This window comes from Nomascus leucogenys, chromosome 15, assembly GCF_006542625.1.
Source record: "Nomascus leucogenys isolate Asia chromosome 15, Asia_NLE_v1, whole genome shotgun sequence".
Lineage (NCBI taxonomy): Eukaryota > Metazoa > Chordata > Mammalia > Primates > Hylobatidae > Nomascus > Nomascus leucogenys.
The window spans coordinates 68,372,961-68,397,219 of NC_044395.1; the positions used below are offsets into that span (position 1 = coordinate 68,372,961).

Consider the following 24,259-nt stretch of genomic DNA (forward strand, 5'->3'; position numbering starts at 1 on the left):
GCTTCTTGTGAGCCAGGGCAGGTGAGTATGCAGGCCTGGGAATGGGGTTTCTTTCAGGTGAACGTTTTAGCTCTGGGGTCTTGTTGGATTTAAGTGAAGACTGACATCGACATGACCTACATCAGTGGTTCTTAAACTTTGTTGCACATAAGAATCACCTGCGGAGTTTTAAGAGTCCTCATGCCATGGCCATACCCCAAGACCATTAAATCTGAACCTCTGGGGATGGATGGAGACATCAGTATTTTTAAAGTCCCTTCCCGCAAGGTGGTTCCAAAGTGCAAAGAAGCTCCAGAGCCGGTGGCTTAGAACATTTAAAAAGGTAATTGTATCATTTTAAGAACAGGCTAGCAGTTTCTGGGGGCTGAGGTCAGGGGAGTGGGTCCACTAGGGCAATAAAGTGTGGGATTTGGAAGTAGCCATGACCTTGTGTGAACTGTGGCAGCCTGGGTCTACAAAAGCCTCCCTGCTGCTATTTTAAGGAAGTGAAAGAGAACTGAAGGGTGTCCTGTTGTAACACAACTCTTGCCTTCCCCTGCTGGCTCTTCTTTGGTCTGCTGCTGGCCAGGATCCCGCAGTGACCACACGTCTCATATTTGCCAGGGTGGCTTAGGTTCTGTTCACATGTAAAAGTCTCCTGGGCCTACTGGTCATTTCAGAGCGCGAGGGTAAATTTGGTTTGAAAAAGTTGTGTTCTGTGGAGTTTGTCGACACTCCAGCCTGTAGAGAACTAAAGGCCAGGGCTGTGGTGACTCCTGCCAGAGCTGGGAACTATGCCGAGTCCCTGGTGTCGCTGCCATCTGAGGCCTACAGGGATTTTAAACAGCTTAACAGCAGCCAGTCCTTGGAGGCCTGGGCCAGGGCAGTACAACCAAAACGGGTTCAGGCCACACACTGGAGGTAGGGGTTGGACCAGATCTCCAGCTTCAGTCCTCCCCAGTTCGAGAACCCATGTTCGAGACCATTGTCTGTGGTCAGACATTGCCAACGCTTTTCTTGGACCTAAGGTCCCAGACCTTGGTGCTGGGCACAGGGAAATGCTTCCTGACCTCGGCTCTTCACAAGACAGAACTTTTGTTTGGTGCCAACCACTAGAGGGACCTCCACCCCAGGTCGCGAGTGGAGCGCGGCGGGACCTGGGATGATTCGGGGCTTTCCGACCTGCTTAGGGAGGGCGGCTCAGAGACAACCTCAGTTTTGCCTGGATTGCACGCGGGCCGAGGAAGTCGGGATGCTCCGAAGGGTTGCTGCTCTGGGTGTGCCTCTAATGTGGGTTTTCTATGCTTTCTCTTCGCAATTCTTGACACAGTTTCCTACTTTCTCGCTTTCATTCCCTGTGACCGGAGAACGGCGCTGAAGGGCTGGAGAAGCCCAGGAGACTGGGAGTCGGAGCGCTGTGTACCCACCCGGGCCTCCCCGCAACCGGAGCTGTGCGGAGGAGGCGGCGCGGCGAACGGGGCAGGACTCCCGGAAGGGGGCGCGGTCCGCCGAGAGAGGCGGGGCTGGGGCCGGGGCGCGCGGCCCAGGGGGTGGGGACGCGGCAGGTTCGAAGGGGCAGGGCTGACCAGGCTGGTCCCCCGGGAACAGGAACCCTGGTGGACGGGTCCCAGCAGGCTTCTTCGGTGCCCGAGAGGGTGTTCCCTGTGGCAGGTCCCGGGGTGGGGGCGCGGCGCTCGGGGAAGAGCCTCCCGCAGGTCCCCGCCCCGTCACGTGGGCGCCGGCCCCGGCCGCTGCGGTCGGTCCGCTGGTTGGTCTGGCGCTTGGTCAGGCAGTTGGTCGGTGGGCCAGTGGCCCGTCGCTCGCTTCTGGGCTCTCATGTTTGAAGGTGGGAGGGACACGGGAGCGGCCCGCACACCTGAGCCGCCCGGAGAGGAGCCGCGGCCCCGCACCCAGGTCAGTAGGCTCTCCCCACACCCCGGGCTCGCCGCGCGGTCGGGGTTGGGATCCTCGTCGGGAGCATTGCCTAGGGAGTGGAGCGCCCCCAGAGCTACGAACCACGGGGGCGTGTGGGTCAGTGTCTCCTGAGCCCCGGAGCGTGTCCCAGGCTCGAGGACGGGGACCCTTCTCCAGCTCCACTGGCCAGAAGCCCTGTGTGTTGGCTGCGAATCTCCACCCAATCCTGCCTGGGATCTGCGGACAGTCCGCACTCCTGCAGGTGCCAGCGTGGCCCTGGAGATGCGCAGGGAGGTGGGGTCCCTGAGTTTTGTGCGACGCGTCCCAGCCCTGCCCAGCCCGGGAAGCAGCGGCGTGGACTAGGGAGCCTAAGGAGGTTGCGGAAGCTTTAGGTCTGTCAGCCCAGGCAATTCTCTGGTGGACACAGCGTGTGTCTAGATGCAGCGCCTCGGCTAAAGCCAGTTCTGTAGTGTAAGTGCAAAAATACAGCACAGTTTTCAAAATCTAAAGCCACTGCGTCCCAGTAGACTGCAGGATGGGGACGGTCCTATTTAAAAGTGGGCTGCTCTTCACCTCATCCCATCAGATTCCAGACCCGCAGTTTTTCCTCGGATGAAAATAAGATTATATAACAAGAAAACAGAACTTCCAGCGTTTGGATAGGATTAAGACAGGCATTCTTGCCAGTATTTAATCTTCTTAAAAAACGAATCTAATTATATTTTTACTTTTAGAGCAGCCGGATATTTGGTATAGATCCGTCTCCCTTTTCTATATTTTGGTCTACTTCATGTCTTTCTCTTCATCTCTCTCCTTTCTCAACCCCTCATTAATTGACTATAATACAAATCTGAAGTGTTTTCAATTTTTATAGTGTATTATGTGAAGTTAAATGGTCAACTACAGAAAAGTAGTTGGTTTTAGACATAATTCATCTTCAGCATATTCAGTCTTTCATTATTATAGGTGTATGGAAAACTCTAAGTGTTATCTAATTTAGAAATTATTTCTCTCTTTGGCTTAAGAGAGGCAACCCATTTGCACTTTGCTTAAATTCATATCTAAATAACTTTGAAGTGGGAGATGGGGATGATTGATGAGGTTTTCACTGATTGCATTTATCCATGTTTTATTTAACATATTTCAATTATTAGTAATACTATTTTAAGATTTGGTGATGTGACAGTTGTTAGCTTATTGCTACTGGAGAGATAAGCTGCTTACCATGATGCCTTCTTTACTGGGTAGCTAAGGGAGATGCGCTTTGACTTTAAGAGTAAGTGGAATGAGATCTATGACATGAAGGCGGTAGGAACAAAGTTATGGGAATTCCTGTCTTTCATCTGAGCAGGGAAATCTGGGATAATTTTAAGAAAGGGTGATGTGATGGACCTCAAAGGATCCCTCCTGTGTTTTTTGAGGCAGAGAAGGGTAGAGTGTGGCCTGGGCTGTGACAACTGTGTGGGCAGGCAGGCATGGACTCACCATGAGAAGTAGCCAGTGGTCCAGCTTGGCTCTTATGTCAAGTGCTAGACAGTAAAGCTGGTGACAAGGCTAGAAAATAGTCCCAGCTCTCCAGTGCAGAAGTCTGGACTTGGTCTGAAGGCACAGCAGGGAACTGACTGATGGTTCTGTGAACTTCTCAAAGTCAAAGACCTTGGTCCTTGACCCTCCCAATTCCTAGCCTGATAGAGAAAATCCAGTAAATATTTGTGGAGTGCATGGTCTGACAACACTGTAGAGCAGAGCTTCTCAAAATTGAGAATCATGCGGTGATCTTGTTCAAATGCAAATTATGATTCCATAGGTCAGGGGTGGGACTTGACATTCTGTGTTTCTAACAGATTCCCAGGAGCTTGCTGATCATTTCCCTATGTATAGCAAGGATTTGGAGTAGCAGTTTGCAAACCTGGCTATGCCTCATAATCGCCTGGGGAGTTTTGTAAAACATTCAGATTAAGTAGTCTGGGATGTTTTTACCAAGTTCCCCCAGGTGATTCTGTTGACAAACCTGAAGGCAATTGCTGCAATGGCAAAGTTCTGGGAGTGTGGTGGGAAGCAAAGTCCAAGGGAAAAAGACAGTGGGGGCGGCGAGGCTGGATAGGAAACTGGGAGGCTGATTCAAGGTCAAAGGGATGAGGCCTTATTTTGGGCCTGAGAGAGTGATGAGGAGGGGACAGGTAGGGAGACTTCAGAGAGATAGGATCTGTAGGACAGAGGACTAGGGAATGGGACGGTCTCTAGACTGATTAGATGGAACGAGAAGTGAGGAGGGAGAAACAATGCTGGGAAGATTCAGCTTTGGGCCTGAGGAACGGTATGGCCTTTAGACTGTAATGTGTAAGGTAAAGTTTGTGAAAGGTTCTTGTATTGGTTCGAACCCCGAGAGCATGCCAACAGACAACATGAGGCGGTGTGGTGCAACATGCCGTTTTAATGAGCGCCTGGGTGCAGGTGGGCTGAGGCCTAAAATGGCGTCAGCACCAAATGAGGACGAGGCAGGGTTTTTATAGTCTCCTGTAAACAAGAAGTGTCTCAGTCTGATGTAACTGCTACACAGTACCCAGACGGCCCCTCTCTCTATCTTCAGGGGGTACGTGTCTTCCAGCCAGGGTAGGTTTCTTCTGGCCGGCTGTCTTCCTGCTTCTGCTATCTTGCTGACGCACACTGCTGGCGCAAGTGGCCTTGCACCTTGGGACTGGGCCTGAGAAGGGAGGAGTTACTCATCTCTTCAAGCTTTCAGACCCAGGGGAGAATCTTTCATTCCTATTTGGTTATAGTAAAAAGGGAAAAGGGGTGACTTTCTCAATAACTACTTCAGGCATGACATAGGGGTGGCCTGGGCTCCTTGGAAAAAGAAAAACTTAATTTTGGGGGTATTCTTGAGAGACGTGTTGGTGTCCATCGTGTCGTAGCAGGAGCATAATCTGAATTGTCTGGTGGCTAACTGTAGTTTCAACAAGAGTTTTAGTGGCTTTTATTATTAGTGGGATAACACAGGGGAGAAAAAGGAGGAACCCAGTGATGAAGATTACTGTCCCTACCAGGGTTTTAAATCCTCCTAAATTAGAGAACTGTTGTCTGGCTGCTAGAGTGAGAGCTCGAGTGAGGGTGATGAGTTCAGCTTTTTGGGAGGTGGTGCCTGGGAGGAGCGGATTGGCTTCAACAGTGTGGAGTCTTTAAGGGTAATGTGGACGGGGGTGTGGTGGTTTGCAACTGAGGGTGTGGAAATATCCCTAACATCGGGGTTAACTACAGGTAGGGGATAAGGAAAGGTTGCGTGTTTTAGGGTGGGAGGTTGGAGGAGCAGAAGAAAGTTAGAAGCCTCGGAGGGGTCTGGGTTGTTGCGTTGGGTACTATGGGGAATGTGGAAGCGGAGAGTAGTGTGGAGTTTTGAAAGGATGTCCCTGCCTAGGAGCAGAGTTGGGCATGAGGGCAGGACTAAGAAAGAGTGAGTGAAGGAAAAGGTGTGCAGGAAGCAGAAAAGTGGAGGGGTGGCTCAGGGTTTGGAGACTTGTGCATCAATTCCCACAACAGAGACTTAGGAGGACTAGGTGGGTCCTGAAAAATTAGGTAATGCAGAGTAGGTCACCCAGGTCGATTAAAACCATCAGGGTTACCCTTGGCTCAGATGAAGTGATAGTAGTTGCCGGGGCGTCCATTCCAGGTACCGTCAGTCTTCAGCGGCAAGGCAGATGAGATCTGAGTAGGAGGTTTTGGCCTGCTCGGGAAGGGATGGGGGCGGTCCTTGCAGGGGCCGCTCATGGTCCGACTTCCAGTGGGGTCCTCTGCAGAGGGGGCACAGTCTGGTGGGCTTACCTGGGTATGGGCATTGTCTGGACCAGTGGCCTTTGTTGCCGCACTTGAAACAGGCGCCAGGTGAAGGTGGATTGCTAGGAGGCTTCTGTGTGGAGCTGTGGCCCCGTGGGCCTGCAGGGCCCCTGATGGCGGAGGCAGGCATTTGAAACTCTGCCTGTTTTTGCCTTTTACTTTCCTCATCATGATTGTTAAAGACTTTGAAGGCTAAATTAAGAAGGTCTCGTTGTGGGGTTTGAGGGCCGTCATCAAGCTTCTGAAGGTTGCACCGAATATCGGGAATGGATTGGGAGATGAACCGAAGGTTTAAGATAGTGGTTCCTTCTGGGTTGGCTGGGTCTAGGTTGGTATATTTTCTCATGGCTTCAGTTACACGAGGGAGAAAAAGGGCTGGGTTTTTGTCAGGACTTTGGGTGATTTCTGGAAGTTTTTCATAGTTTACCACTTTATGGGCACCCTTTTTGAGTTCTGCAAGGAAACACATAATCGTGTGGTCTTGATGGCAGCATCTAGAGGCCCTGTCTTGATAATCCCAGTGGGAGTCCTGGTTGGGGACTGCCTCTGCACCAGTAGGCTTGGCAGGAGCTTGGTGATGAATTGTATCAGCATGCGCCTGAGCTAGGGTCCAGATACAGTCCTGGTCTTCTGGGGTGAGGGTGGAAAAGGGGATAACGTAGAGGTCATGCCAAGTTAGTTCATAAGACTGGGTAAGGTACTGAAACTCCGTGATATAAGAGGTAGGGTCGTCTGGAAATGAACCGAGTCCTTTGTTAATTTGAGAGAGCTCAGTGAGGGAGAAGGGAACATGAACTCTGACAATACCTTCAGCTCCTACTGCTTCCCAAAGGGGGCACTCTAGCAGTGGCGCTGAAGTGAGGGTGGGGCATGAGTCAAAGATGGCGCTGGAGCGAGTATGCGGGGGAGAGAAGGAAGAAGTCGGAAGTGGCTCCTGCTGAGGGTTTGAAGGGGGAAGGGGGTTTGAGTTGATAGGCAGTGGAGGATAGATAGGGGCGTAAGGTGGTGGGATGGGTTTACAGGCTTCAGGAGAGGGCAGTGAGGAAGGAGAATGAGTACAGGCAATGCTAGAGTTGTCCTCGGGAGAGGACAGTGTAGGAAAAGAGGTGGGTACTGCTGACTGAGAAGATGGTGGCTGGGAAGATGGCAGCTGAGAAGGTGGCGACTGGGAAGATGGCAGCTGAGAAGATGGCGACTGGGAAGATGGCAGCTGAGAAGATGGCGACTGGGAAGATGGCAGCTGAGAAGATTGCGGCTGAGAAGATAAAGAGGAGGCTTGCAGGGTTAAAGAAGATGGTTGAGAGGGAGAGGTAGAGTCTGGGAGGAGTGGACAGCAGTCTGCTGGATCTAACGGGGAAAAAGAGGTACGGTCGGGAGGAGAAAGGCGATCAGGGCGGCGAGAATGGAGGAGAAGGATTTGAACAGGTGAGCAAGAATTGCAGAGGTCGGGTCGTGATCTGAGTGCAAAAAGGCCTGGAAATAAGGAATTTCTCCCTATTTCTTCGGTCGTTGGCAATACTTGCTTAAATCAGTTAAAACTGTAAAGTCGAATGTTTCATTTGCCGGCCATTTGGACTGTTATTTAATTTGTACTGTGGCCAGACTGAATTGCAAAAAAAGAAAAGGTGCTTGGGGCCGATATCTTGCCTGAGGCCTAAGGTTTGCAGGTTTTTTATGAGGCAGCCTAGAGGGCTGTTTTTTGGAATGGAGGACCCGGAGTTTCCCATAGTGGAGGGTAGGCACGGGAGAACAGGGAGAAAGGAGACAGTCCTGGACGGCCAGACGGAGACGATAAAAGGAGCTATCGTCACTGCTGCCTTTTTCGTTCCTGGAACAGGATCAAATGGCTTAGAGGTGTCCCCCTAAGACCAGATGATCAGCGAGTGCCTGGCACACGCTGGAGCCTTTTTGGACCAATGTTGGATTTTCGGACCAGAGAAACCAAGTGAGGCCGAGCACGTTTTTCCCTGTTAACCAGGTTCCCGGGGAAACTTACCAGTAGGCGAGATCAGTAACTGATCTGCATGCACAGAGAGGCGACTGGAGGCTAAGGAGCTTCCTTTGTCCAGCTGCTGTGGCCTGCTCTCCGGCGTGGAGGGGTAGGTCCACGGGGCACACAGACCCGAGCCCCTCCTGGGTTTCGGCACCAGATGAAAGGTTCCTGTATTGGTTCAAACCCTGAGAGCGCACCAACAGACAACACCAGGCGGTATGGCGCAACATGCTGTTTTAATGAGCACCTGGGTGCAGGCAGGCTGAGGCCTAAAATGGCATCAGCACCAAATGAGGACAGGGCAGGGGTTTTATAGTCTCCTGTAAAGAAGAAGTGTCTCAGTCTGAGGTAGCTGCTACGTGGTACCCAGACGGCCTCCCTCTTGATCTTCAGGGGGTATGTGTCTTACGGTCAGGATAGGTATCTTCCGGCTGGCTCTCTTCCTGCTTCTGCTGTCTTGCTGACGCAAGCTGCTAGCACAAGTGCCTTGCGCCTTGGGACCGGGCCTCAGAAGAGAGGAGTTACTTATCTCTTCAAGCTTTCAGACCCCGGGGAGAATCTTTCAGTTTAGAAGTGGTTTTTTACTTGGCCATAAGATCTTTTTTTTTTTTCCTGAAATGCAGATCTGTTCATGATGCTGTCCTGTTTGAAATCCTCTGGTGGATATCCTAATGCAAAATATAAGAAGGAAGCACTCATATAAACACAACTGATAACATTTGTTCCATTCTACAGCCTGTTCATCCCCATTCAAGCTGTGACATTCAGTCCCCATTTGGTGTGGGCGCAACTAGGCTGAAACTTTTGGCAGCTTTGTTATTCCTGAGTCACTATTTTCCTTGCTTCCTTCTTCTTCAAAGGAGCTCCACTTCCCTTGGACTTTATGTTTCTTAGTATCATGCTTTGGTTCCAATGCTTGATGGCACCTATGTGTCTCTGTCTTCATGGAATCTATATGTAGTTCTAGGAAAGGTGGGTTTTATCCTTTATATACCCTTAAAGCCAAGTCTTGTTTGACTTTGTGGATCTTCACAAGCTTCATTCTTATCTCTCACTCATCTGGTAAATAATCCTCTAAAAGAGGCTGTCCTAGAACAATCTGTTTAGCTTTAGGCCCAGATCTCCTTAGTGCCTCAAGTTCCAGGGGACTGCTGACTCTGAGCTTTGTCTTCAGCAAATGTATGATTTCTGTTTGCCTTAAGGCCCTTGGCTTGGTTCTCCCTGCTAATTCTTACTTTCATTTCCTCTCTCTGTCATGTTCATATGTACACATTTGTGCACAGTGAAAGCTGAGCATTCATTGTGCTTGATGCTTTTAATCACCCTGTTCTATGTTGCATAGTAATCATGACCCCTAACATACCTGTAGATGGGAGGCCTAGACACAGAAGGAATAGGACTGTCTCTCTGATAGGATAAAATATACCATCCTTGTATGACATTCAGATCTCTGCAGTGGTGGGCCCTACTTTAGCTCTCCAGCTGCATCGTCACTGTTCCCCAAACTGAGAAGCTGAGTAATTTCTATTCTTTTGTGCCTATCTGCATTTGCATACACTATTTTATCTTCCTGGAAAGCCCTTTTGTCTCTATTCTGCAAGATTCTTAAGCCTTCAGGATATAGATCAAATTCTTGAAGCTCCCTTGCCCCTAAGTCGTTTTTACTTTTCTGTTACATACATCTCACATCAAACAAAGATCTGCTATGCTATTTCATCACTTTATGTCTCTGTCCATACTCCTCCAAACTCTGAGCTGCTTTAGGGCTCTATCAGCTCTTGCGTGTGGCCCCACACTTAGCAGATGTCCAGGAGGAGTCTGTGGTAGGTATGGGCCTTAAGCTGGCTAGCTTTGCAATGTTTACCTCAGTAAAGAGGGAAAGGGGCTGGTTATTTCATGTGGTAGATGAGAGAAGGAACAGGAGCAGAAGCTGAAAGACTGGGAGGAAGGACAGGCCCAGTGAAGAGTGGGCCCACATGGCTAGAGTCAGGGGGTTGGGTGGACACTGGGAGAAGAGGTGAAGATGGAGTCTCAGGCTGGGAAGAGATCATGGAAGGCCCTGAAAGTTAGAGCTATATAATTTAAATTTTATTCTGATGACATTGAAGGTTCCATACTCAAGTATGGAAAAGACATGGTAAAACTGTTCAGGATGATTCTGGCTAGGAAGGGCAGGTTGGAGGGACAGGGAGGAACTTCTTATGAGCACAAGCTGTTAGAATAACCCATTGAGGTAGCTCAGGACCTAAATCAAAGCAATGGCAGTAGGAATAGAGAGAAGGGAGCAGAGGCGAGTGAGCATGCCAAGAAATCTGGCAGGATTTGGTGACTGATTGTATTTGAGGGAAAGAGAAAAGAGTCAAACTGGATACTGACATTGTGTGTTAGTTTGCTGGGAGAAGAATGAGGCAACTGTTAATGGCATGAAAGCATGGAGGAACTTCGTGGAAGGGGGAAGGGAAATGAAAGTGGTTGATTCTTTTAGAATCAGAAGGGAGCCTGGGGTAGTTTCTTTATATGTTTACCCATGAGAGGATGGTGAAGCCCAGACAAACCTACCCAAGATCACTTAGCTCTTGGTTGTAGAACCCAGGTCTCCTGGCATTATGGCCTGGCCTTCTATTTTCTGTAGCACATGAGTTTAGCCAGAGGAGAGAGCTGCCAGAAGGTCGAGATGGAGATTCCATTAGGCAATGAAAAATGGGAATGAGACCAGGTTTAGGGTGAATTCAGCCTGCAGAACAGCTGAGGCTGGAGTCTTATAGGTCAAGCACCCAGATGGGAAATGTCTGCTGGTTGCCAATGCCATGGGGGCCCGAAGGCTCATGAGGCCTCCATTTTGCCCTGTGGCCTAGCTGTATGTGGGGCTGATGGGAGATATGAAGTACTTTTAGGGTATCAGCGCTCTTATGCTCAATGTGGGCACATGTGTATTAAATTTCTTCTGGGAATGTAACCACCAATCAATTTATCAATTCCATGGAAAGCTGTATTCCAAGGCCCAAATACTTCCTCTACCCAGACTTCAGGGACACATCCAGCCAGTTCATGAGAAGTTGCCTCTTACAGTGTTGGAGTGGGGATGGGGGTGCAGGGAACAGCTAGCTATGGAAGGCAACCAGCCATGAGGACCTCATCCAAGCAGGTGCCAGTGGAGAGTCAGGATCAGGGACTCAGATGGCTGGAGGAGGGCTACAGCTGTCGGATGGGGAGTGAGGATCTTATCTAGAATCTGCCCTGCTGTCGGGAGATTCAGTGGTCCAGAGTCTGGAGTTCTTCAGTCCTCCTCACCTCTCCCTTCCACACACCTCTGCCCAGCCAGGCTCTTCAGCCTCCAGCCTCCCAGGATGGAGTCTTGTCTTTGTCATGGACGCTGACACAGTGGTCACTTCTATTTCTTGAGGAAGAGCTAGGTTAATGAATGTGAAACATTTGGATTATTGTCTGAGATGTGGTAGTTGCCAAATAAAAACATATACACAAAGAATACTGGGAGCCAACATGGAAGGAAAACTTGTCAAGCCTCCCTTTCTCTTTTGAGCTTTGTAGTGGGGTCCTGCCAGTTTATACCTCATCTTGTTCTGAAGGTTTTTTGTTTCTGTTTTTCATATTAAGGCCAAAATATGTGCACGAGCCTGCTCACCCATGGTAAAGTGTCAGGGACAGCCACAAATTGCATAGATTACAGACATAGATTTGCGCTTCCCATTTCTTAGGAAGTACGTGGGGGGAGGAACCACTAATGCATCTCTAGGAAGGGATTTGTTAGCCCAAGGGAGGCTATGGGGACTAGATCCTACATTGCCTCTTCCCTGGCCTATGGCCGCTGTGGTGTTCCCAGGTGGCTCTGCTTCAGATATGTCTCTTTCCTCCTGGGAATAGGGAAGCAGGTGATCCAGATCTCAGGATTTCTCTGCCTGCTTAGGGATGCCAATGAGGCGTGTTTAGTGGGGATACTCTTGTCCCTGCTCTCCAGGGTAAAGTTATACTTCCACAGTGACTTGTGTGCATGGTTGAAATGCAGCCATCACATGTAGCTGGGCCTCTTACTCTGACCTGGAGGGCCACTCCTGTGACTGCACTGATTATCCCAAGAGGCCTTCTTAGCAAACTTCTCCAAGTTGCTTCTGGCGAAAGGTTCAGAGAACTCTGCCAAAAGGAACTACTTGGTTGACAACTCTGTGTATGTGTGTCTGTGTGTGTGTGTGTGTGTGTGTGACAGAGAGAGAGAGAGAGAGTTGTGTAGGAATCAAGAGGTTTGTTATAGGGACAAGGGGGACAGAGAGGGCGTAGAGCCACAGCTCAAGCTTAGGAAGACCAAAAACGGGTTACCTCTTTCTTGCCTGCCTAGGAAAGAAAGCCTCTATCTTCAGGGGCAACAGTTTCCTTCTCCCAACACGCAAGTCCATGTTCCCTCCAAAGCAAAGAGGTTTTTGCACAAATAACTAGCTCAATGCTGGACTGCTTCATGGAGGCAGTGGAGGTGTAGACTGGCCCCACAGAAAGTTTCTTCCACAGGAAAGGATAGAGCAGAACTTCCAACTTTGGTGGGTTTGACAAATGGCTTGTTTCATGAGGTCAGGGTAGCGTTATTCCCATTTTATGGGAAACAGGTGCCAGAGAAGTAAAGACACTTTTAAAGTTTCCAGAATATTAGATTTAATGTAATTTATTGTCCGAACTGAACACTTTTGAAAGTGAAAGTAGGCACATAAATGCTAAACTGGATGGGGCCTGGGGAAGATCAGGGTCAGGCACATTGGGATGTGTGGTTTCAAATTCAGTGTTCAAAACTCCAAATTCTATGAGCAATGGGGGCAGAAAAGGGAAGGGGTGGGGTGGGAGAGTGGATTGGCCTGAGGGGGTGGAAATTGATTTGGGATAGGAATAGCAGATTCTTCTAATTCAACATTTCACCAAGGCAGAGGAATAGTTCTTGACTCTGACACCTGACCTTAACTGGATGTCATGAAAAAGTCTTATTACATAAGCTCTTCCTGCAACCAACCAGCCAAGACATCTGGTTCTTGGATGCATGTGCTCACCTGGTAACAACAACAGCCTTGTGTGTCTGTCTGGGTTTTCACTGTGCCTGCTCACTGGTGCGGCACAATGCCCCGGGCAGGGATTATTGTCCTGCTTCTGGAGATGAGGAAACTGACTCCTCTTGCCTGCCCTGCCCCCTCATTCTATCATGGCAGGCAGGAGGTTTTCTCCAGCATGAGCACTTGGCCTCCCTAACTCCTGAGGACCCTGGTAGCTCTAGAGTGGAGGGTTTGAATCAGACAGTCCTCCATTAAAATTGCTCTACACCAATTTGCTGTTGCTCCTTTGAGCAAGTCTCCTTACCTCTTTGAGCTTTACATTCCTCATCTGTTTAATGGGAACAATAATAGGCCAATTCATTTGGTGGTTGTGAAAATTAAATGAGATGAAATGTTGACTCCAGTGCTTGGCACATCTTAGGTAGTCAGTAAATCCTTTTATTCCCGTCTCAGGAAGCCTGAGAGAAATCATTTGTCAAGAGATATTTAGATCATCCAGAGGGCTTATCCTGAAATTTCAGATGGGAAGTTGCACACTCTGGGCTTCCAGGTATGACACAGAAAGGGCAACCATGGTGGCAGTGAGCAGAAAGTCCAGGAGGCAGAAGTACATGACAAGGTAGAGAACAGCCCGGAATCAGGTGAGTGGTCACCCACGTATAGGACAAAAGCAGAAAACAGCCCAGTCCAAACCAGCTGGGTGAGACGTGGCAGGGTTAAGCGCAAAGTCCTGCCCTTAGGCCCTGAAAATCAATTCTGTGAGTGTCCTACCCATCTATGTGGAAAAGCCCAGTACATTGGCTTAGCCTGGCTACATTAATTGAAGTCCTGGGTTTAGACCTTGGTAGAGGATCTTTTCCCTGCATTGGCTGAGACTGGCCACACCTGGAGTGTACAAAGCCAGTATCCCTGTCTTACAAGCTTTGGAGGGGCCCAAGGACATTCAGGAAGATATAGGGGAATGACTGCTATTTTCAGGTGGGCAAGGTGGGCAGCATGTTCTTTGTTGCTCAGAGAGCAGAGATGAAGGCCTATGGTAGTGATGGCAAAGAAAACTAAAGACGGGGCAGATTCTACTCTGACATAATGTAAGAAATTTTAAAGAACTCAAGCTTGTCTCTAGGGCCAAACAGCTGTTTTAGAGCAGATATTGGAGTCTACCTGCAAAGGGTATTGTTCAAGCAGTATTGACTAGAGAGGAGTTTAGGAAATAACAGGGAGGAAGGTGTACTGAAAGGTTATAGGTCTAACTAAAGTGCTGTAAGATTTTGGCAAAGGAAAGGCTTTGTGGATCAACCAACTGGGGTGGGATCCTGGGAAGCTGGGAAGAAAAGGCTCTCTGGGGATCCCTGGTCAGTCAAGTGAGTAAAAGGCATAGAAGCCCAAGTGAGTGAAGTGGGATCAAGAAATAATAAGGAAACCAGCTTAGCTAGACTCTTCCCATTATTAGAAGTCAAAGAAAGAAGTTGGGACTCTAAGGGAAAAGGAACTTGAATGCCAAACTAAGAAGCTGGACTTTACCCTGTCAGTAGTGGGGAATAATTGGTGGCTTCTGAGCAGAAATGACTTGCAGCAGATGTAGGCTGGAGTGAGGGTGGGAGGCTGGGGAAAGAGCAGCCTTAAAGCTGTGCAGAAGTGGCCGGGCGCGGTGGCTCACGCCTGTAATCCCAGCACTTTGGGAGGCCGAGGCGGGCAGATCACGAGGTCAGGAGATTGAGACCATCCTGGCTAACACAGTGAAACCCCATCTCTACTAAAATACAAAAAATTAGCCCAGCGTGGCTACGCGGAAGCTTCTCTATCCCAAGTCGCAGGCTGAACATCCCACTTAGTGACAAGGGCTGGGAGAGGGGGAAGGCTCTGAGCAAATGTCTTTGTGGGCTGAAAATGAGACTATGATCCCAAGAAGTGACTGGACTGTGTATATTCTTTGCTGATGCCTGCCTTGGCCCAACCACCTGAAAGCTGTTTTAGACTCACATGCCACCCCTTGAAGATTTTGAGAACACACCATCCTGAGACCTGGAGAACCAGGGTATGTGGTATGAGACAGCTGGGTTCACAGCATCCTAGAGGGCATAGCAGGTATAGAAGGGAGTGATCCAGGAGGACATTGGTCACAAGAATGTCCTCCTGGATCACTCCCTTCTATACCTACCATACCCTAGGAAGTCTGAATGTCTGCAGCTTGGGCCATAGAGTAAGCAAGGTTCCATCCCTGGGAGGGGAGGCAAGGAAAGGATGTGGGTACCAGGGCCTCATTCAAGTAGGCTGAGGTTTTGGGTGGGGTGTGGTGTATGGGAGGAGAGAGTTGCTGTGGTTAGGCAACGTGGATGCCTGAGTGGCATGATATCTTGGTCTGGGTGGCAGGGAGGGAGTCTGGCAAGAATGGTAGGAAGAGTGGCCATGGAACCCCAAGGTCAGAACTGGCCCATTGGATCTGGGGAAACCTACCCTTTAGCAGCAGAGGTAGAGCATACTTCTCAAATACTGTGGAATCAGTAGGATTATGACAGTATTTATTATTCCAGTCTCTAATTTTTGAACCATCGTCTATGCTGAGAATGGTGATGATGGGACCACAAGATGAACAGACATGTCCCCTGACTGAATGGAACTTAAGAAATGTACCCCCTTACTCAGATAGTAGTAACTGCTGAGAAAATACAGTTAATATTCAGAGAAAGATGTTGGGGGGGCTTGGCTTGCTGAGGAGGTGGCATTTGAGGTGTGTACTGAAGGAAAGACAGGGACCGGAGATACCCTTTTCTATGGGGCTGAAGGGAATTGCTGGCAGAGGGAACAGCAGTGCACAAAGGAAGGCATGAGTAATGCCAATTAAGGGGCACCTGTGGGAAACAACTGGCGGCATGATTTGGCTGGAACTGAGGAGTAAATGAGGTTAAATAGGGCACCAGGGATTGGAAATTACCATCTATGAAGTACCCATCATGCATCAGGCATTGAGCACAGAGTCTGTGCTCACTTAAATTTCAAAGCAGCCTTTCAGGGCTTTAACTGAGGAGGAAATGGGCTCCAAGAGGATACTTGATCATCTCAAGGTTCCCTAGGTGGTGAGTGGCCAAAATAAGATTGATTTCCAGGCTGCCTGACCCCAAGCTCTGTTATTTCAACTTAATCTTGCCACTGTGTTTAGAGTCCAGATTATGCAGTCTTAAATTTACAATGAAGACCTGTTCTTACCATATTTAGGCAGGAAGATGGTCAGATGGCACATGGCAAACCACATTAACCTTTGAGAGGCACTTGGTGGACATGGCCAGATTGTCACAAAGCATATCTCAGTTCCAATACATATATATGCATACATACACATATATATTTAGGAAGTTAATCTCTAACTTCCTAAATGCAGTTTTTACATTACAATAGAAACTGTTACTCCCAGACTGCTATAGGCAATTTCTGAATTGCTGGCTCAATTCCAGTATTTTCTCATCCCTTCAATAAAGTATATTAGAATGGGGCAAGATAAGCCTGAATCTTCTCTAATTTATACAAAAAGCTTCTATCATTAGTAACAAGTTACTTACAACCAACCTTACCTGTTTAGGATACCAAGGTGTCAGCCCTAAGAGATGTTTAGCAAAAGTGGTACTCCCAAGAGGGTTGGAAGGGTGGGATGAGGGTAAGAGTCAGAGAAATGTGGGCAGTAACCCAGGCGGGGCTGTAGGGGTCGAGAGGAGGGACCGATACAATTCAGTAAGCATTTGCTGAAAGCCTGCAGGGGTGTAGAGTGGGTGCTGGGATACCCGCATGAAAGGACAGCATTGTTTTCACAGATAACATGTTCAAGCTCTGAGCAGGTGGGTATTGGTGGGGACTGCCTGTTCAAGTTGGGGTTCTTATGCATATATCTAGTAGAGTCAGCCGGTCTTTGTTTCTGAGCAGGTCTGCCCAGGGCCCAATTCTTCATCCAGTTTGATCTTCCTCCTGGAGCTCAGAACTCAGATCTAGCCCTGGTGGCCACACCTTGCTTCTGTCCTCAGGGCGGACCCGGGGTCCTTCAGACTTCCTAATGGGAGGCTTTTCCTCACCCTAGAGAGAAAAGTTGAGACCACCTGGGAGAAAGTAGTAACCACTGAGAAGACAGAGGAAATATTCAGAGGAAGAAGTTGGGGGAGCATCTGGGCTTCAGTGACTCAGGATTTCATGTTAACAGGAGACGATGTGGGAGGAAGCTCTACCTCCTTGTCCTACCACTTAATAAGGAGCACTTTGAGAACCCGTTAAAGGCTGTTCCAGGGTGACAAATCCAGTCCTCAAATGTTATGATTTATATTTAAAAGAGAATTTTAAATAAGCCAAGTGACAGCTGAATGGGAAATGGAGTTAATGAGACGGATCTTATCAGCTCCATGAAAAATGCATCTCATTACATCACTGTTACACATCGAATATGGAAACCTTCCCTCAGTAATTCCTGGAGTGATTGCCTGTCTGGCTATAGGTGTCCCCAAAGAGTGTGGTGTCCACTGAGAATAACCAGGAGGACTTTCTCGGATACCAGTACAGCTCAGCCATCTTCTCTCAAGGCCATCTCTAGAGTTACTATGGGCTCTCTTGATGCCAGTGCACGGAGCCAGGCACCTACTGCGCTGAGGACAAAGCTAGCCAGCCATGACCGTGGTCAAGACTTGGCCCTTCCCCTCCCTAACCCCACAGAGCCCAGTTCAGCTTTAGCCTCCATGTTTGAGGCCTCCCAAAATCCATTTCCCCAGCGGTGTCTTCTCTGTCAGGTACCTGCCCCTGAGCCTCATAACTCGGCCTGTTCACTGTTCCTAAGCAGGTCACCTTGTGACCCTGGTGGAATGGCCGAGGAAGGCACCAAGGGGCTGTAAGTGTGGGCATGTGATCCCCAGGAAACCTTCAGCTCTGGAAGGCCCTGTGGCCCTAGCCTTGCTCTGTTTTGTCAGGTACTGCTAGAGAGACGCAGAAAACCTGGAGCATGTGTGCTGTTTCAGCTGCTGTACCCCAGGGTCTGCCACTTTGGGGGCTACCTACAAGAGATTTGGCAACTTCTCACAGGAACTCAGCATCATGGTTGTTTTTTTTTTAACCCTGATCCCAACATTTAGGCCCTGATGAAGGGTCTTGGCCAGATCCATCTTCTGGAATAGTGCAGTTGGGAACATGTTCTCTGATGAGGAAAGGCAGAGTGTTACATACTTACTGGGCCAGGCACTGAGGTGGGTAGTTTATTCTGTCCTCTTTTTTAACCCTCTGACTAACCCTGTGTAAGGCAGATATTATATCCATTACACAGTAACCTGAGAGGTTAATGTCCATATTACCTAAGGTAAAAAATGAATCCAGCTCATAAGTAGTGGAGCAAGGATTTAAACCCAAATCTGTCTGATTTTGCTATGGTCTGAATGTTTATGTCTCCTAAAAATTCATATGTTGCAATTATAATCCCCAAAGTGATGGTATCAGGAGGTGGGGCCTTGGGAGGTGATTAGGTCATGAGAGTGGAGCCCTCATGCTTGAGATTGGTTCCTTTATGAAGAGACCCCAGAGAACTAGCTGGTTTCTTCCACCATGTGAGGACATAGTGGAAGGCACCATCTGTGAACCAAGAAACAGTCCTGCTCCAGATACCGACTCTGCTGGTGCCTTGCTCCTGGGCTTCCCAGCCTCCACAGCTAAGAGAAATACATTTCCATTGTTTGTGAGCTACCTTCCCAATTTATGGTAATTTTGTTAAAGCAGGCTGGACAGACTAAGACAAAGCTTGGGCTCTTTCTGCTGCATGCTGCTCCTCTCTTTCTTCAGGGGAAGGAGCCCCCCTCACTTGGGAAGAAAGGAGCCTCAGAAGGCTTGGGGCTGGGGGTCTGGGGACCCAGCATCTATACTACCCCTTCTGTGGCCGTTTGGAGTCACATAGACCTCTGTAATTTTCACTTTTTCCTTTGATTCTGAGGAACTGTTTGGGTATCTTCTATAGGGGAATCAAGACTCTGCTTTATGGAAAGGAAGAGCTGAGAAAGATGGGAGAGAGGTCCCAGGAGATCGTTAGACCTTCCCACTCCCCTGGAGTCTAGCTAACAAACTTCCAAGAGCAAGACCACTTGGGCCTGCAGGGAAGGGGCTACCTAATGCAGTGTCATTCTCCAGCAGGCCTGTCTTTGGCCTGCAGGAACACTTGTGCAAGTGGGGGATTCCTAGATCACTTTTCTTGGGAAAGTCCCTAAACCACTTTCTGGCCTCTAAACTCTTAGGGGAGGGAAGTGATCCAAGTGGCAAATATCTTGTGACTGGCAAGCCGAGGTTAGGGACCAACCTTTCCCCTGTCTCTTCACATGCTGGAGCTTTTGAACTGAGTTGAAGAGAGCTGGGCCCAGGGCTCTTGGCCCTTGAATGCAGCTTGACATCTGGTCAGGCTGCAGGATCTTAGGGTTTCCTGTTTGTAGCATCCTAAAGTCTGGCCTCACTAAATAGTCTTGGTCCAGAGGTGGGATTCAACTTAGAGCTGACTTACAAAGAATACAGATAAAGGAATATTGGGAACTGTGCTTACCTGGATGTGGTTTAAGGTCTGAGGATGTGAAGAAAGTCTCCCCTGGATTAAGAGGGAAGGGGAACACCAGTGGGTCAGGGTAGAGGCTGACAGCCCTGGAGAGGAGGCTGCCTTCTTCCCATAACTTTCCCAGCTGCGTGTGCAGGATCAAATGGGTGTGTGTATTAGTTTGCTTGGGCTGCCATAACAAAGTAGTGGGGGGCTTACACAACAGAAATTTATTTTCTCACAATTATGGAGGCCAAAACTCAGATCAGCGTGTTGGCAGGGTTGGTTTCTTCTGGGGCCTCTCCTTGACTTTTATTTATTTTTTATTAATTTTTTTTTTTTTTGGAGATGGGAGTCTCACTCTGTTGCTCATGCTGCAGTGCAGTGGCACGATCTTGGCTCACAGCACCCTCCACCTCCTGGGTTCAAGCGAATCTCCTGCTTCAACCTCCTGAGGAGCTGGGATTATAGGCATGTACCACCACACTCGGCTAGTTTTTGTGTGTGTGTTTTTAGTAGAGATGGGGTTTCACCATGTTGGCCAGGCTGGTCTTGAACTCTTGGCCTCAAGTGATCCACTCACCTCAGCCTCCCAAAGTGCTGGGATTATAGGCGTTAGCCACCATGCCCAGCCTCTCCTTGACTTTTAGATGGCTATCTTCTCCCTTTGTCTTCACATGGTCTTTCCTCTGTACCCATGTGTCCTAATCTGCTCTGCTTTTTAAGTACACCACTTATTGGATTAGGGCCCACCCTAATTATCTCATTGGAATGTAATTACCTCTTTCAAGACCTTAGTTCCAAATATAGTCACATTCTGAGGTACTGGGGGTTAGGACTTCAACATAAGAATTTCGAGGGTGTGGGTACAATTCAGCTCATAACAGGGTGTTTCCAAAATCCTCATTGAACAAGGCTCAGTGTCATGGTGAAGGATGGAGAGGCACTTACTACTGATCCTGCCAACCTTGGGACCAGGAGAGGATGGTGGACCCAGCTAGCTAGTGGAGGAAGCCTGACTGGCCTTGTCCAAAGGCTCAGCTCCAGGCCGAGCTGTTTACTTGTAGTCAGGCTCTCTGGCAGCAGTAGTTTCTGTGCAGTGTCTTCATCTGGCTCCTTTGTGGCCCTTGGAACTCCAGTGAACACAGAGCTGCTAATACCCTCCAGCCCAGGCCTTTGGGGGAAGCCTCCTTCTCCTCTGATGGAGGCAGGGGCCAGGCTGTTGACAGTGTACACAGGACTGTCTTTAAAGAAATTCTTTGGTCTTCTACTGGCTTAATTTTTTTTTATTGCAAGAGGAAAAGCATTGCATTGAATCAAAATTAAACCGTTCAACAAATGTTAAAATGAAGGCTCAAATTACAGAATACATTTTGATTAATTCAATTAGTGTTTACCTCCAGCCTGCCAAATTTTGGGGCCTATCAGCAGGCAGCCAGGGAGGCTCGTAGGAGGGAGTTGGCTATAGGCAAAAGTTATGCACGCTCCAGCTAATAGAGAAAACTTACTAATTCATATCTGTTTGTTTTTTCTTGTTGCTTAGCATTCTAAAATAATGGAATGGGGAGAAATGCCTGGTTTTATCATCTATTAGGGGAAGTGACATCCTTTTTTCTCATTGGTCCTTCAGGAATACAATTGCATCCATCAATTATGTCTCTCGCTCATGCCAGGCCCAAGCGTAAGTTCCCCTTATGGTAGAGACGCTTTCACCTCGAATATCTGGCTGTAAGAGAGAAGGGACCCCAGGTATGGAGAAAGTTCGATGGGACAGGCTGTCATGGAGAGCCCCCAGTCCTTTTTTCAGAATGCTGGCCAAGGTTACATGCCCAGCCTCCCTTCACTTTCCACTCAGATACACAAACACTTAACATTTTGTGTCAACAAACATTTACTGAAGGCCCTGTGCCAGGTTCTTTGCTGGGCTCTGAGGATAGAAAGGTGAATGGAGCATACTCCTTGCTCTCTAGCAGTTAATCTAGACAGGGAGGCAGACACATTGAGAAATAATACAAATTAGTGTCATCTTTATAAATAATACAGACAGCTCTGATGATAAAGGTGTGTACCGGATATGACAGGAGCAGGGCTGAGGCATCCAGCGCCTTCAGGGATGAGGGGTAATGGTGTTAGGAAAGGCTTTCTGGCAGTGGTCATTTGGATAAGGCCTTAGCATGGGTGGGATTTGAAAGTAGAGATGGAGAAAAGCACCCACACAGAGGAAGTACAGAAGATGGGGTATTTCTGTATGTGAGGATAGGACGTGGTCCAGTGAAGCTGGAACTCAGAGTGGTGAGGAGTATAGCGGGGAAGGTTAACTGTATTAGAGGACTTTGGCAGAGCTGCAAAATGCAGCTTCTCTCCTGAAAGCACTGGGGAGCCGAGGAATGTTTGAGAGCAGAGGAGCATGTCATGAGCTCCATGGAACACGTCTTGCCTGCACAGGGAAAGAAAGACAGATTGCAGGGGAGTTGGCTGGAGGTAGAAAGCCCAGAGGAAGCAGCTTTTGCAATCTGGCTGAGAGATGATGAGGTTCTAAACTGTGGTGAGGTGAGAGGTAAGGAGAGTTTGGTGGAATGTTAGGACCTATTCAGGGAGTTTGAAGGGCACTGTAGAAAGAGCACCAAATGAGTCATCAGGAACTTAGGTTCAAATCTCAGTTCTGCTAGAAGGGAAGGTAGAATTCTGTGCCCCCTGCCCTGAAAAGTCCACATCCCCAGGTGGTGGTTTGGTTTTTTGTGTTAGCCTGTTACTATAAAAAGAATTCAAATGTACACAGAAATAGAAATAGTAAAACGAATCCTCTTACCCATCATTTAGCTTAACCTCTTGCTTGTATTATTTTTTAGAGGGGCAATTTTTGAGATGAAGCTTTTTGGAAATATTCACTTTGAGGCTGCATTTGAAGCATTTCTCTGAATCTGTTTATGATCTGGTTGAGGCAATGAAATGATTTCATGTCCATTTGTTTCTCCCTGGAGGTAAATTGTGTGTATGCATGTGTGTTCTTTGCTGTAAGAAGGAAAATGAGGGTAGCTTCCCTTGAAGGGTCAAGTTCTGGGGCTGAGGAGGCATATTGCCAACAGGGTCCTGTCAGGGGCATGAGGCTGTCTGTCTGCTGTGGGGGCAGGTGCGGTGTGGACAGGGGAGAGAATGGAGGTAAGGACTACCACAGGTCAGACACCCTTATCCATTCACTAGGAGGGGCTTGTTGCCCAGAGCTTAATTCACACTGACCAACCTGACAAGGCTAGTCCATAAGCCAGACACCAATTTAATTTACTCTGGCAGGCATTGTGCAGTGGCCACAACGCAAATGCCTGCTTTCCCAGACCGCCTTCCTGGCATTACCCCACCTGGGAAAGTGAATTACAGCGTCATCTGCAGGTTGCTGGGGAGCCATGCTCTCAAATAGAAGGCACCATGTGCATTGTAGGTGCATCACTACAGGCCCTGATGGGACCTCATAGGCTCTTTCTGGCGCAGGCCACTTCCTTCACCAAGGTGGCTCTAGGGAGAGGGGAGGATGGGCTGAGCTGCACATGCTCAGTTCCTTCTTTCATTTCCACCGTCAGATACTGAGCTGTTTCCCAGGGGAGGAAATCCTGGAAAGAGAGGGAGTCAGTATCCTCCCATTGGATCTTCCCCATGACAACATGAAGCAGAAACTAAATGGAGGTGGGAGCCCATATCTCAGCCAGGATTCATTTGAACAGGCAGGGGTGGGGATGCTGTCATAGAGAAAACTTGCCTGAGCATTGAAAAATTAGTTTTGATAGAGATTGGGGGAGGGGCCTTTAGTTGAGGAAACAGCATGAAAAAGGCACAGAGGCATAAGAATGTTCTCTTGCGGCTGGGGTATCAGGAACCCAGGAGCAGGTCAGGCTCAGTGAGGAAGTACGTCCAGCCTAGGGGTTAGGAACATAACCTTGGAGTTGGACTGCCTGAATTCAGATCTTATCTTTACTGCTTCCTGGATGTGTGATTTGGCCAAGTCGCTTAACCTCTCCAAGCTTCAGTTTCCTTATCTGTAGAATCTGGATAATAATAGTTATAAATATTGAGATACGAGATAAATATAAGAACTTAGCTCAGTGTAGAAGTGAGTGCTTAATAAATGGCAGCCATTATAATTACCATCATGAGTCCAGGACATTTCGGGGTCAGCTCCAATTTGGATGCCAGCTCATGTGTTTGGACTGCTGTGGGAGAGGCCAGGTGTTACTCAGGTGAGAGGAGGTTCTCCAGTGCCCTGGTTCTGAATACCTGAACACAGTCTGGGCAGTAGGAGTGGAAAGGATGAGATGGAGAAGAGCATCCCTGCAGGGGGAGACCACAGAGACCTGGTGGCTCACAGGGGAGGGGAGTAGGGTGGGGAAGCATGACAGGTGAATGCAGGCTGCATAGTTCAAGGAGGGACCTGGAGAGCGCTTCTCCCAAATGCTAGAGGAGGAGAGTATCAGCACTGATGAGATGCCAAAGAAGGCACTGGAGCAAACGCTGATTGATGGCGAGTCTAAGCGCTTTACTCTGTTAACATTTAACCTTCACAACCACCCTTTCAGGTAGGCAGTTTTATTATTATCCTCATCTTAAAGATGAGAAGGCTGAGGCACAGAGGTTAAGTGTCTTGCCCTGGGACATATAGTGTCGGAATCAGGGCTGTCACCGAGGCAGTCCAACCCCAGCCTGGGCTTTTAACCCCACCCTAGACTGCCTCTTAAGGAAATGGGAACACAAGCAGCTGGCTGGATGAGGGCATGGCGTGGGTGCACACGGATGAGTGACGTCCCACCACTGGGGTGTCAGTGGGGAGGTGGGCAGTGGGGCTCTGAGGCAAAGGAGAAACATGGAATAATAACAGTAGGGTGTGGGGTCAAAGGACATGTTCTAGGATAGCAGAGGAAGGAGCAGGAGAGGGAGAGAGTGCAGATTCAGTTTGGAGGGGGAATAATTGAGAGGTTGGAT

At 48.7% G+C, this 24,259-nt stretch overlaps 1 protein-coding gene across 4 annotated transcripts in view; it reads left to right on the forward strand.

Annotated features, from left to right (window-relative positions):
• Window positions 1-1,554: 1,554 nt before the first annotated feature.
• The window catches only part of PPFIBP2 (PPFIA binding protein 2), a 144,230-nt gene continuing 121,525 nt past the window's right edge, over window positions 1,555-24,259 (forward strand). For 3 of the 4 annotated variants that reach the window (XM_030828952.1, XM_030828958.1, XM_030828959.1), the window contains exon 1: window positions 1,555-1,893. The gene's annotated coding sequence lies outside the window, so the exon portion shown is untranslated. The remainder of the gene's footprint in view (window positions 1,894-24,259) is intronic. The other variant, XM_030828953.1, reaches the window with a different exon arrangement.